At 44.6% G+C, this 14,081-nt stretch overlaps 1 protein-coding gene and 1 long non-coding RNA gene across 3 annotated transcripts in view; one reads left to right on the top strand and one right to left on the bottom strand.

The window, feature by feature from the left end:
- Window positions 1–4,324, bottom strand: part of FAM81A (family with sequence similarity 81 member A) — an 84,052-nt gene extending 79,728 nt beyond the window's left edge. Inside the window, exon 1 of one of the 2 annotated variants that reach the window (XM_049905870.1) lies at window positions 4,266–4,324. The gene's annotated coding sequence lies outside the window, so the exon portion shown is untranslated. The remainder of the gene's footprint in view (window positions 1–4,265) is intronic. The other variant, XM_049905871.1, reaches the window with a different exon arrangement.
- A 193-nt stretch (window positions 4,325–4,517) lies between these two features.
- The window catches only part of LOC126087927 (uncharacterized), a 32,667-nt gene continuing 23,103 nt past the window's right edge, over window positions 4,518–14,081 (top strand). Inside the window, exons 1-2 of the long non-coding RNA XR_007519904.1 lie at window positions 4,518–4,703; window positions 10,175–10,271. This is a non-coding gene — a long non-coding RNA (uncharacterized LOC126087927). The remainder of the gene's footprint in view (window positions 4,704–10,174; window positions 10,272–14,081) is intronic.

Genomic DNA, 14,081 nt, shown 5'->3' with positions numbered 1-14,081 from the left:
GACAAATACAAGATCATCCCGTGCATTCACGTAATGGCTCTAATCATTTACTCCAGACAACAAATGGTCATTGAGCCTCTACAGGGCTGAGAAAGACACAGCCCCCACACTCAAGGAGCTTCCACTTGACAGGGAAAATAAAATAAATAGCCACGACGCAAGAAAGCAGAGGCTCGTAAGTGCCAAATGAGTAGTACAAGCCAGACGTTACTACCAGGAGGTAGAAAGCAGCAATCAGGAAAAGCATTTGAAGGACAGGCATTTGAGTAAGACACTCAGGTGAGCCAAGTCAATGCAGGGCAAAGGAACCCCAGGGGAACAGCGCAAGAAAAATGGGGAGAGGACAAAGCAGAGGGAATAGTGACTGGTGGAAATTATTGGACGCCAGGCTCCCCCTGATAAATACCAGAAGATAAGGCTAGAATAGGAGAGTGAGGCTGGTTTGCAGAGGACTTGGCTCCTCGGCCAACTGGAGCAGGAGGGAGGCAGTAGAAACAGAAAGGAAGGGACAACCTGAGGAAGAGTGTGCAGGAGCACCTTCAACGCTGGATGACCACCTGAATGTGGGAGGGTGGCCAAGAGTAGAAAGTCAGGATAGCCTCCAGCACTCCAGCTCAGGTTAGAGAGAAGATGATGATACCATTAAGTAATTCACTAAGAAGGCACAATACCACCCCTGTGGATGCCTGCCTAAAAAAAATGCATAACCTGAATCTAATCATGAGAAAACATCAGACAAGCCCAAATTAAAGACCATCGTGCAAAATAACTGGACTGTACCCATTAGAAGCCGTCATCGTCGTGAAACACAAAGAACAACCAAGGAACTGTCCCAGATGTCAGGAGACTAAACAGACATAACAACCAACCAACTTGCAACTTACTCCCAAATGCTTTAGAAAAAAAATCACAACATATGTGCGTGTTTACATATACATATATGTATTTAAAAAAAAAAGAACACATTGTCGTCCGGTTGATTCCGACTCATAGTGACCCTACAGGAAGGACAGGGTAGAACTGCCCAAGGGGTAGCTGGTGGATTCAACTGTCAGCCTTTTGGTCAGCAGCTGAGCTCTTAACCATTAAGCCAACAGGGCTCCTTAACAACATAAAAATATAACCTGTTGCTTTTGAGTCGATCACAACTCATAGGGACCCTACAGGACAGAACTGCCCTACAGTGTTTCCAAGGAGTGGCTGAACTGCTGACCTTTTGCTTAGCAGCCAAAAGCTTAAACCACTGTACCAACAGGGCTCCATAAGTAAGTTATGGGGGGACCTTATACTGAGGTGCTGTTCTTGTTAGATGTTGAGTCAATTTCGATTCATAGCAACCCCACATGACAGAGTAAAAGGGACCCATAGGGTTTTCGAGGCTGTAATCTTTACAGGAGCAGATCGCCAGGTCTTTCTCCTACGAGGCTGCTGAGTGGGTTTGAACTGTCAACCTTTTGGTTAGGAGCTGAGCATTTAACTGTTGTGCCACCAGGGCTCATTTATTAAGGTAGAGAGATGTAAACTAGGATGTGGACATCCTCAAATTTTTCCTGAGAGGGATCTGACTGGTAGGTTAAGGGATGGAAAAGGTCCGGCAAAGGGTGTTAATAAAAGGTGGCCCATTTTTAATAGAAAAAGAAGGTCTATAGGAAAATTTTCAATGGAACCAGTCCAGAGGTCTTTGTGACTTCTCCTGGATAACTTGGCAAGCTGGGAGAAGAAAGAGCAGATAATGACGGTGATTTGAGATTCAGGACTGGAATATATGAGGCCAACATGTTTCGAAGATAAAGGATCCCAGGATTCCAGGCAAAACTACCTGGTAACACATACACTGCACGTGGAGAAATGAAGCCAGAGAAGCGCTGAAGACCTGGAACAGTCACTGATTAAGGGACCAGAGTTCTCCATGACGGTTAAGATCAGGTGCAGCAGGTGGAAAGAATCAGCCTAGCAGACGGAAGCCCAAGTTCCAGATCCTGGAGGTGGAGAAATGTCCAAGACTGAACAAGTCCAAGATGTGGGCTGTAGAAGCAAAGTGGAAACTAAGGCCATACGGGTTAATGTTGAGAAACTTCAAAATCAGTGAATTAACAGAGCCTCAAACCCCAAAGCCACTGGCAAGAGACAAAGCAGAGAGAAGAAGCTGGTTGTTCATGTTTCTTTTATTTATTACTTTTTTATGCATTGAGTGGAATGATTCCCAGACCTGGCTATACTCAAACTCACCTGAAGAGCTTTGCCTTCTCCACCCCCTCCTTCTCCTCTCTTCTTTACGTTTTGTTTTTAAAATGAGCCTTTTTAGGTCTCACCCACCCTGATGATTCTAATTTAGTGTGTTTAAGACAGTCTAAAAAGCCACATTTTTCAAAATGCTCCCACGTGGCTCTGGGAAGCCAAAGGCTTGGGAAGCAGTGATCCAGAAGATAAGAAGGATGGTACAGCAGCACAAGCAGACAGCATTAACTTCTCAAGACAAGGCTTCATTGGTGATGGGGTAATGGTTTGGAGGTGGCACTAAAGAGCAAGAAGGTCAATCCCTGCTCCAAAGAGACGGGAGAGGATGGTAGAGAGGACTGTTCTCAGGCAAGCTGTTCACTCAGACTCTGGTGCAAGGGGAGGGGAGCAGATGGGCTTAGCCGCTAGCCGCAGAAGAAAGAATATACAGGCGTATAGCTGCAGGATGCAAGAAACAAGAGGCTGAAAGGTAGGTTAGTGGCCTGCAGAAACAAGAGGCTAAACAGTTTGTTAATGAGCGTTCCAGGCGGAATGACGTTCGGTTCATTAAACGGTTTTAATTCCCGAGCAGTAAGGATTTTTCTTTCCATCTGAATGCTACCATGTCTCCAACATGTAAACCATTAAAAATTATTACGCTCTCTGGTAAACAGGCTTTCAGTGGCTTATTCATTAACAATGAAAATTGTCTCCCCAGCCCACATTTTTATACAGATGGAATCAGATTCAAATGAATGTCAAGGGCAGTCTGGAAGCATAAAGTCAGAAGAGGCAAGCTGAGAGACAGGACGTGTGAGAGGGATACAGGGTATTTCCTTCCTTGTCCCACCTCCGTAGAAAAGAGAAGCTTAAGGGCTGAGACTATGGAAAGGGGCCTGAGTGTCTTCTTAGCACCAGCCAGTGCTAAAAACAGAAGAGGTGCCACAGCCTACTGAGTCTTAGGGGCCCCTTTGCACATTATCTCCATGACAGGGCCCTGAAGGCAGACACAATTTGCAAATCCTGGGGATATCTCTCAGTAAAGAACATACTTACTTTCACAAGCCTAACTCCTATTTAAAGAGCAAGCTGCAAATGTTTGCACCTGCTTTGGGTCCAGATCATTCTAGCATTATTTCAGATTACTCCTTTGAAATAATTAACATTGGCACACACAGACTTTAAGCTGAGGGCGCTTCTCAGGCACGCAAGCACACACACACGCACACACGCACAGTCTCCTGCATATGGAAGAAATGACTCACTTCGTTTGCTGCTGCCTGCCCCTGTTGGGTTTTGATTTTACCTGTTCAGATACAAAGTTTCCTATTAGATTAACTACAGGGAAGCAGAAGGCAGGAGCATTAACCCTGATTTTGGTCATGACTTTGGGGCACCAAAGGGGTTTCAACCTGTGCCTCCTGCTAAGCCACCCCCTGGACCACTGACTAGCTCCCTCCCGAATCTGCCATAGAACTAACATCTCTTGTCACTTTGGCAGTCAATGGAAATTCCCTGTAGAATAAGCACGTTTAAACCTTTCACAGCCTGTACCTGCAGAACCGTACTTTGGGGATCTTTCTCAGCTCACAGGACAATGTCACAACAGCACTGTGGAACTGCAAAGAACCCAAGTCCCTCTTTTAAAATAAGAAAGAGAAGGCGGGGTGGGGGGGGGGATGCAGAAAGGTTAACCTGTCCAAGGTCACTCAGCTCCGAGTGGTGGGGCGGCTACTCGCCCCTAACCCCCTGGCAATCCGTGCCACCCCAGCTCCCCCAAACAGATCCTCGGGGCTACTGCTGGTTTGCTGGCATGCAACCCCTCCTCGCTCCTGGCAAAAATGCATTGCCAGTTGCGCTCTGCGCCCAACTTCATCCCTTCGCGTCAGCATGCAGTTAACCCTCTCGCCCGCCGCAGGTCACATGGGCCACGCACAGTCTCCCAAGCCAATCTACCGAGCGGCTGCCCAAGGTCACCGCGGCCCCCAGGAGCAGCCGCCGCCCGGGGCTGGAGGACGCGCCGCCGGGGCCCGGGGCGCGGCACTCACCGGCGCGGGGGGCGGCGCGCCGCGGCTGCCCCTGTCCTCGCCGGCGCGCTGGGTGCGGGCTGTGCCGGCCGCCCGGCTGCGGGCCGCGCCGCGGGCAGCGCCGGCCAATCAGCGCGCTGCCCGGCCCGGTTCGCCGCTCCGGGTGCCAGCCGCCGCGCGCCGCCCGAGCGGCTTCCGGGCGCGTTGCCTGGACGCGGTTGCCGTGGCAGCCCGAGCTGGAGGCTTTCCCCGCGCGCCCGCGCCCAGCCCGGCGGCCCGCCCGCCTCCCTCCTGCTCCCACACCCAAAATAGCCTCCGCGCCGCTGCGTTTCCCTCACCGCCCCTCCAAGCCCGTGGAGCCAGCGGGCGGGGATTTCGCTTGTCGGAAAATCAATCCTGCCGTAGGACTGCCTGGCGTGGAGAGGTGCCGAGTGGTGCCTGATTAAGCTAGGAACCGAGGTGCGTATTTACTAAACCTCTTTCCCACAAAAATAGTTATTGAGCTTCCGCTGCCTCCCCCGCAAAACTGGGGAGAAGTTATTTGATTAGGCCACGGTCTGCAAAACAGCTCGCGCATTGACGCCCCACCTGTGCAGGTGAACGAACCCTCTGGGGCTGCCCAGTGCCATCAATGAATTACCTCGACACCGCAGGTGGGACTGAGGGTCGTGTCTCACCACAACAGATGCGATGTAAGAAAGGCTGCTACCAGCCCTCTTCTTCCCACGCCTTCCTTCTGCCTCCCGCCCCATCCCTCTCCCAGGGCGACCGAACTCTTGCCATCTTCCTCTCAGTTTTGGATTCTGAGCAGGGTGCACAAGCCGGTCCACTCATAATTTTGCTTCCTCTCTGTGGGCGGGCTTTCAGCAGGCTGGGGACCCGCACCTTTGCCTGCGTTCCCGCATCAGGTTCATACTTCTTCCATAGACGCTAGCACATACCCAGTACCTGTGTTCCTGTCCGTCTCCCCCACGAGCCCGAGCCCCTCCAAACCACGGAAAGGAGCATGACATGGTGGACAGAACCTGGGCCGTGAAGGCAGGCTGGGCTGTTCTGGAGTCCTGGCTGCAGCCATTACTAGTGCGTGATCTTTGGTATTCTGCAGTTGTTTCTTGACTTATAAAACAGGATAATACCCCCACAAAGGGTTAATGCAGCTCAACATTCATTCAGTCAAATATTTCTTGGGTGCCTGCCATATGCTAGAAACTATGCGTGGCTGTAAGACACAATGGTGAGGAAGAAGGAAAAGAGACATCGCTCTCTGCTCTCATGGAGCTTGCATTACAGCCCGACGCACTGATCAAATAATTGCAGACACGCTTAAAACTGCCACCAACAAGGAGACGTGCAGGGGCCTTGAAAGCCTGCAATGTGGAGATCTGACCCAGCAGCATCAACTTAGTGCTGTAAAGACTCAATGATTATCCTTTCCTTTTCCCCATTCTATTTCCACTGACCAGCACACGCTTTCTAACATACTGGATTGAATGGCATGCCATGGTGACAGCAGTTATCAGTCAGTGGAATGGTTAAGGTTGTGTGTCACCTTGGCTGGGTGATAATTCTCAGTGGTTTGGCAGTTATGTAACAATGTAGTCATCCTCCGTGTTGTGATCTGATGTGATCAGCCAGTAGTAGTAAGGGGAGTTTCCTCAAGGGTATAGCCTATATCCAATAAATACAGGGACCGTCCTGACAAAGTTTCCTGGCTTGCTCTGGATCCTGCATCCAGCTTGTCATCATCTGACCTCCAGTTCTTGGGACTTTAGCCAATGGCCTACCATCTTATCTGCCGATCTTGGGTTCATCAGCCCCTGCAGCTACTTGAGTCAGTAGAAGCCTCCAGCCCAAAGCCTGACCCATGGACTTGGGACTTGCCAGCCTTCACAACCATTTTCTTGACATAAATTTCTCTCTCTCTCTGCTTGCCTCTCTCTCTCTCTCTCATTCTCTCTCTATATGTGTATATACATGCTTCACTGGTTTTGCTTCTCTGGAGAACCCAGCCTAAGACATTCAGTTTCCCAGTAACTTTCTGTCACTTAAAACATATTTGAAACATATGTCACCTTACCATTTTATCTGGAAGAGTGTGCAGGTGTTGCCTGAAAATGCCCATGTGAACCCAGAGACCATCATGAAAAATACAGAGAATGTTCAAAATGTTTCTTGCCTGTCCTCTTTAGGTTGCCTTTCAGTGTGTAGGGCAGGCATCTCAGATGTGCACAGGGAAGTCCCGTCTCCTTTGTTTCCCCTCTCTCCTTACTATTCTGTCTTCCCTGGTCCCAGCTCTATCCTGCCATTCCCTCTTTATTCAGAGTCTTAGGGTACCCACTGCTGGCTTCCAAGAAGCGTGACGGTGGGTATTTATATTCCTCAGAATGGAGCACCTATAAAACAGGAATTGCTCTCCTGCTACTGCTGAGGATCTTCAAAGCACAACTTTGATATTTTATTTGCCAGAAAACAGCCTCCCTGTCACGGATAGGGAAGGAGAGGACCTGGGAAGGGAGAGGTCTTCATAGATAAATACATAGGTAGGTAGGTGGACGGATGGACGGATGGACGGACGGACAGACGGGTGGACGGGTGGACAGGTGGATGGGCAAATAAATATCCTTCTATTTAGGATGAATTTAGTTTTCTTTAAAAAATTGTATCAATTAATATAAATAAAATCCAAGATTTAAAAAATTCATTGAGAATAAGGCACATAATTGTAGTTCTCTCAAAATCTGAATACCTGATAGGAATCCTGAGGTTTCCAAGTAGCCTTGAATCAGACCCATAACTTCCTGTTTCTCATTTCCTTTCTTTTCTTTCCATGTTATTTGTTTTGAATCCTGAAGGGACAACATTTAATGTGCCATAATTTAAGCCTACCCTCGTTTTTTTCCAACTATTAAACTATTTCTGCAGGATAAATTGCAAAGAAATATTCATTTTTCCTGAATGGCTTTGATTGTAACTCATTCCAGGAAATTGATTTTTTTCTTGCATCTCTATAACTAAAAAGCCATGGATTATCACAAATTATTTTATACTGGCAGATCAAAATAGTTTTATCAAAGAGAACAATTTGATAAACTTGATGACTGTAATACTATTCACCAACAAGTCATTGAATACAAATGACCTTTGCAGGATATTGTGCTAGACACGGTGGAGTTTTTTTTTTTTTTTTTTAAGTGATTTATTGGACAGCTGGGTTCTGGTCCTACCTATGTCTCTGCACAGCATCTAGTCACGAAGATGAGATGTACAGGTCATCTATGGTGCCAACGAACTGGCTCGTGTAGGTGAAGGTCAAGGACTGTGTAAGTCAAAAGTGGTATTTGTAAAAAGGCTGGAAAGCAGTTGGGCCAAGGACGTGGTGCGCTCTGAAGCTCCTAGACCAGAGGAAGATTGCTGACAAGGGCCTTCTTTCAGAATCGACAGAGAGAGAAAGCCTTCTCCTTGGAGCTAGTACCATGAATTCAGACTTCTAGTCTCCTAGAGTGTGAGACAATAAATTTCTATTTGTTAAACCTGTCCACCTGTGGTATTTCCGTTATAGAAAGCAAACAAAAAAATAGACCCATTGCGGTCAAGTTGATTCCGACTCATAGCAACCGTATAGGACAGAGTAGAACTGCCCCATAGGGTTTCCAAGGAGCACCTGATGGATTTGAACCTTTTGGTTAGCAGCCATAGCTCTTAACCACTATGCCACCAGAGTTTCCCTCTGTTATATAGATATATGAGCCCTGGTGGCACAGTGGTTAAGCACTCAGCTTAACCTAGCTAAAGGTTGGCAGTTCAAACCTAGCTAGCGGCTTTGTAGGAGAAAGATGTGGCAATCTGCTCCCATAAAGATTACAGCCTAGCTATCTCATTAGGGGGAGAGCAACTGGGAGCATGTAGCAAGGTGTATATCAGTTTTTGTATGAGAGACTAACTTTATTTGTAAACTTTCACTTAAAGCACAATAAAAAAAAAATCAATCCCCTCCCCCCCCCAAAAAAGATTACAGCCTAGGAATCCCTGTGGGACAGCTATTCTGTCACATGGAGTCACTTTGAGTCGAAAGCATCTTTAGGGCACCTGACAATTAAACTCCAGAATAGCTAATAAATATGTAATCTTTAAGTCATTCCTTAGAAACAAGAATGGACACGTTATAAGGAGAGACCAGTCCCTGGAGAAGGGCATCATGTTTGGTAAAGTATAGCCAGCAAAAGAGAGGAAGACCTTCAATGAGATGCACTGACACAATGGCCCCAGCAACGGGCTCAAACATAGCAATGATTGTGACGATGGCACAGGACTGGGCAGTGTTCGATCTGTTATACTTAGGGTCGATATGAGTGGGAACCAACTCAATGGCACCTAGAAACAAGTACAAGCCATTCTCGAGTTCAGTAGGCGTCTATGGGCTTCCTAGTATTAGCCAGTCATGACAGTGCAGTTTAAACAATGAAGGCCCAAAGCATAAGCTGACGGGCCTTGGTCTTGCTTCTTTGCCAAGTAGTACGTTATCGGACAGTGATCCTCACTGGTAGGAGAATTAAAAGACAACTTCCCCTCTGTTCAACAACAGAAAGAAATAGCAATACCCACCCGTGAGGATAAGGTATAGTGCCATGCCAAGTCGTATTGAAGCCTGAGACAAAGGAGAAATCAGTAGTACTCATCCTGTCCTTATTTAAAATTTGATATTTTGTTTATCATGGATTTTTGCATTAATTTTGATTTTTTAAAATATCATTGATCTTGATGACTGTGGTTTTTCTTTGTTTTTTGGCAACCCCTTAAGTTTTGTGTCTATATGAGTGCCTCGCTTACCTCACCCTGGCTCTAGTGGTATGATAGCCAATGACAAGGTATCAGGCCCTGCGCTAAATACTTCGTCTACAGTATTTCACTTCGTCCTTGCACCATCTTGGAGACAGGCACTTTTATTTTCATGCCTGTGAGTAAACTGAGGCTTAGACACATTAGGTGACTTGTCCAAGTTCCCCAAGCTGTTAAGTGATAGAGCTGGAACTTGAACCTGGTCCCCCCTGATACCACATTCTGTGCCTTTACCCAGTTGCTCTATCCCCTCCCTTTGACTCGAGGGCAACTGACAACAACACAACAGTAATGACCATGTTATGGATTGAATTGTTTCCCCCCACAAAAAAAAAAATATGTTGGAATCCTAACCAGTATACCTGAGGATGTAAACCCATTTGGGAATAGGGTTTTTTAGTTATGTTAATAAGGCCATGTCAGTGTAGGGTGTGTCTTATCCTAATCATTTCCAAGCACCAAAGGAGAAGCACAGACATAAAGTCAAGCAAGCACAAAGTGGGTGAAGATGGGTGCCATGTGGAAATCGCCCAGGAACTGAGGAATTCTGGTGCTGCAGAAGTTGATACAAGTAGCCCAGAACTAAAACCGTTCCTGAACCCAACTCTTCAGACAAAGATTAGACTGAGCTATAAGATATAAAATGATACTCGTGAAAAGACTGCTTCTTGGTTCAAGTAGATACATGAGACTAAATGGGCAGCTCCTGTCCAGAGGTGAGATAAGAATGCAGAAAGGGTCAAAGAGCTGGTTGGATGGACATGGGAAATACAGGATGGCAAGGAGGAGTGTGCTGTCACATTATGGGGAGAGCAACTGGGGTCATATAACAATGTCTGTATAAATTTTTGTATGAGAAACTGACTTGAACTATAAACTTTCACTTAAAGCACAATTTAAAAAAGGAATAAATAAAGAGGACTTTTGCAGCAGGAAAAAAAAAAAAGTTGACACAAGGACCTTCCTTCAGAGCCACCAGAGAGAGTGCCATCCCCTAGAGCTGGAGCCCTGAATTCAGACTTCTAGCCTTCTAAGCTGTGAGAAAATTAATTTCTGTTTGTTAAAGCATTCTACTTGTGGTGTTTCTGTTACAGCAACACTAGGAGACTAAGACAGACCACATGAGTTGAGGTTGGAAAAATGTGTCACACAAACTACAAGGGATAAAGGGTGTGGCAGAGTGACAGCTATGTAAGTATTGATTAAGTTTTTCCTTCCCTTCCCCCAAGGACAGCACATATCAAAGACTATGAATAACAACAGAAAAACAAATTATTTTGAGGGAGTAAATTAACTTTAACATTCTGTCTGATTTCTTATACCTTCATCCCAGGTCTACACTAGCAATGGAGTGAAGCTTTAGTGTAAGTATCCAGATGAATCTGTTAAATAAAATAATTTGGCTTAAGATATACAGAGCCAAAAATATTTAGGGGGTTTGCACCTCTTCCTTATTAATGAAACTTAAACTAGTTCTTTTTTTTTTTTTGCACCTCTTCCTAATTAATGAAACTTAAACAAGTTCTTTACTAATATATGCTTGCCAACAAAAGGCATATAGAGTCATGTTACTTTTAAAAAGTCCTAATTAGTAGATAATACATATCCTCCAAGTAAAGTAAAATAAGATTAATATCGTGCTAAACCAAAAAATCAAACCCATTGCCATTAAGTCGATTCTGACACGTAGCAACCCTATAGATCAGAGTAGAACTGTTCCATAGGGTTTCCAAGGAGCGGCTGATGGATTTGAACTGCTGATCTTTTTGTTTAGCAGCCATAGCTCGCCATCACTCTTAACCACTGCACTACAAGGCCTCATAATATCATGCAGTTGCCCTTAAAAAGAGAAATATCAAATATGCCCCGCTTTGTTTCTCCTTCAATAGTTGGATACACTTTAACTGTTTTCACGCTCACGTACAGATTTCCCAAGGCAATGTGAACAAGTTAGAGGATTCTCCATCAGGAGCTAGAGCCCCACATAGCCATGCAGTAGGTTTTCATCAAGGAATCCTTGGGTAGCACAAATGGTTAAGTGCTCTACTACTAACCAAAATGTCGGTGGTTCAAATCCACCCAGAGGCACCTCGGAAGTAAGGTCTGGCAATCTGCTTCCAAAAAAATCACAGCCTTGAAAACCCTATTGAGTAATTCTACTCTGTACATATGGGGTCCCCATGAGTCAGAATTGACTCGACAGCAACTAACAACAACAGTTTGTTATCACTGTCATCACTCAGGAGACGGATTTCTCTTCCCCCTGGAAACATATATAATGAGGCTGATAACTATTCCATAAAGGGATTCATACTGTGAAGGCACTGGAAACTATGAATCTATATGTGCTTGGGCAAGCTACCTAAACTCTCTTTGACTCAGTTTCCTTATCTGTAAAATCAGGATAATCTTAGTTATTATTTATGATCTTATCTATTACCTAATATACAAATGTTAGTATTATTATTTTCTCCCAAGACCCAGTCAGAAAAATGAAGGTCCAATTAATATTAGATCTATTTTATCTTCCATATGGAGACAGAGTTTGGTAATTAATCTGGTTGACTCACTTTGCATGCTATTATTGATGTTGTTTGTGTTGGTACAATTCTAAGTATACTTCTGATGTCAGCCACACTCCAAAACCCTATCTTTCCCTTGCATGAAGCTATTAATGCATAATCAAATGTACACACAGCTCCTAATATTCTAGATCATTTTGGCTCCAACTAAAACAAACCGCAAGAACTTTCTTCTCCGGGAACAATGAGCAAGACTGTTACCGAATGGCTTCTGCCTTGCTTATCTGAACATTTCCTGTCCCAGCTGTATGATTCAACCCAATGAAGCACCCACGTAGGCCCTTAGAAAGGGAAAGAGGCCTATGTACTTGATACTGTGGGAAAAGTGGAAGTGGCATCATTCACCCATCCTCCCTACTTTCATCTCTGGTTGATGTAATTCTTCTCCATGGTGGGCATCTTTGCGGATAAATGTGTTTGGCAATAGTTGTGGAGTCAACAACCACCATCACTCATGCCAGACGATTACCTGGCCCCTGCTTCCACCTGTTTGGCTTGTTCTCATGAATAATAAAGTAAGATTTCAAAGTGTCACCAGAACAAAGAAGACTTGCACCTCCCCAGTCCCATCACCTGGCTGTGGCTCTGTCCTTTAAGACTCTTTCTTCCACCTACCTTTCCTGTTCTTAGCATAAGGAGCAGACCCCTTCCTGAGTAGTACCTCTGTGTCAAGTCTCTTACACTGGAAGTTACGACTTAGTTTCTCCGGCTTATTTTCTTCCAAATCTGTTCAGAAGATTAAAGTCTAATTAATATTTGTTCTACTATTTTATTTCCCCCATGCATCTGTCAGTTTGTCATACCATGGAGGCTTGTGTGTTGCTGTGATGCTGGAAGATTTGCCACTGGTATTCAAACACCAGCAGGGTCACCCATGGTGGACAGGTTTTAGCTGAGCTTACAGACTAAGACAGACTAGGAAGAAGGACCTGGTGGTCTACTTCTGAAAAGAATTAGCCAGTGAAAATCTTATGAATAGCAGCGGAACATTGTCCGGTATAGTATCGGAAGATAAGACCCCCAGGTTGGAAGGCACTCAAAATACGACGGGAAGAGTTGCCTTGTCAAAATAGAGTCAACCTTAATGACATGGATGGAGTCAAGTTTTCAGGACCTTCATTTGCTGATGTGGCACAACTTAAAATGAGAAGAAACAGCTGCAAACATCCATTAATAATCGGAACCTGGAATGTATGAAATATGAATCTAGGAAAATTGGAAATCATCAAAAATGAAATGGAATGCATAAACATCGATATTCTAGGCACTAGTGAGTTCAAATGGACTGGTATTGGTCATTTTGAATCGGACAATCATATAGTCTACTATGCCTGGAATGACAATTTGAAGAGGAATGGCATCGCATTCATCTTCAAAAAGCAAATTTCAAGATCTATCCTGAAGTACAACGCTGTCAGAGATAGGATAATACCCATATGCCTACAAGGAAGACCAACTAATACTATTACTCATATTTATGCACCAACCACTAAGGCCAAAGATGAAGAAATTGAAGATTTTTATCAGTTGCTGCAGTCTGAAATTGATCGCACATGCGATCAAGATGCATTGATAATTACTGGCGATTGGAATGCGAAAGTTGGAAACAAAGAAGAAGAATCAGTAGTTGGAAAATATGGCCTTGGTGATAGAAACAACGCCAGAGATCGAATGACAGAATTTTGCAAGAGCAATGGCTCCTCCGTTGCAAATACCTTTTTTTCACCAACGTAAACGGTGACTATACACATGGACTTCACCAGATGGAATACACAGGAATCAAAATCAACTACATCTTTGGACAGAGATGATGGGAAAGCTCAATATCATCAGTCAGAAGATGGTCAGGGGCTGACCTCAGATCAGACCTTCAATTACTTATATGCAAGTTCAAGTTGAAACTGAAGAAAATTAGAACAAGTCCATGAAAGCCAAACTACTATCTTGAGCATATACCACCTGAATTTAGAGATCATTTCAAGCATAGATTTGATGTGTTGAACACTAATGAGCAAAGACCAGATGAATTGTGGAATGACATCAAGGACATCATACATGAAGAAAGCAAGAGATCATTAAAAAGACAGGAAAAAAAAAAAAGGCTTAAATAGATGTCAGAAGAGACTCTGAAACTTTCTCTTGAACACTGAGTAGCTAAAGCAAAAGGAAGAAATGATACAGTAAAAGAACTGAACAGAAGATTTCAAAGGGTGGCTCGAGAAGACAAAGTACTATGACCCGTGCAAAGACCTGGAGATAGAAGACCAAAAAGGAAGACGATGCTTGGCATTTCTCAAGCTGAAAGAGCTGATGAAAAAATTCAAGTCTTAAGTTGTGATAGTGAAGGATTCTATGGGGAAAATATTAAAGGATGCAGGAAGCATCAAAAGAAGATGGAAGGAATACACAGAGTCACTAT

The sequence above is a fragment of the Elephas maximus genome, chromosome 13 (assembly GCF_024166365.1).
Source record: "Elephas maximus indicus isolate mEleMax1 chromosome 13, mEleMax1 primary haplotype, whole genome shotgun sequence".
In the NCBI taxonomy this organism is placed as follows: domain Eukaryota; kingdom Metazoa; phylum Chordata; class Mammalia; order Proboscidea; family Elephantidae; genus Elephas; species Elephas maximus.
Note: the sequence above shows the minus strand (reverse complement) of the source record. Positions and strands in the feature narration are given on the sequence as shown.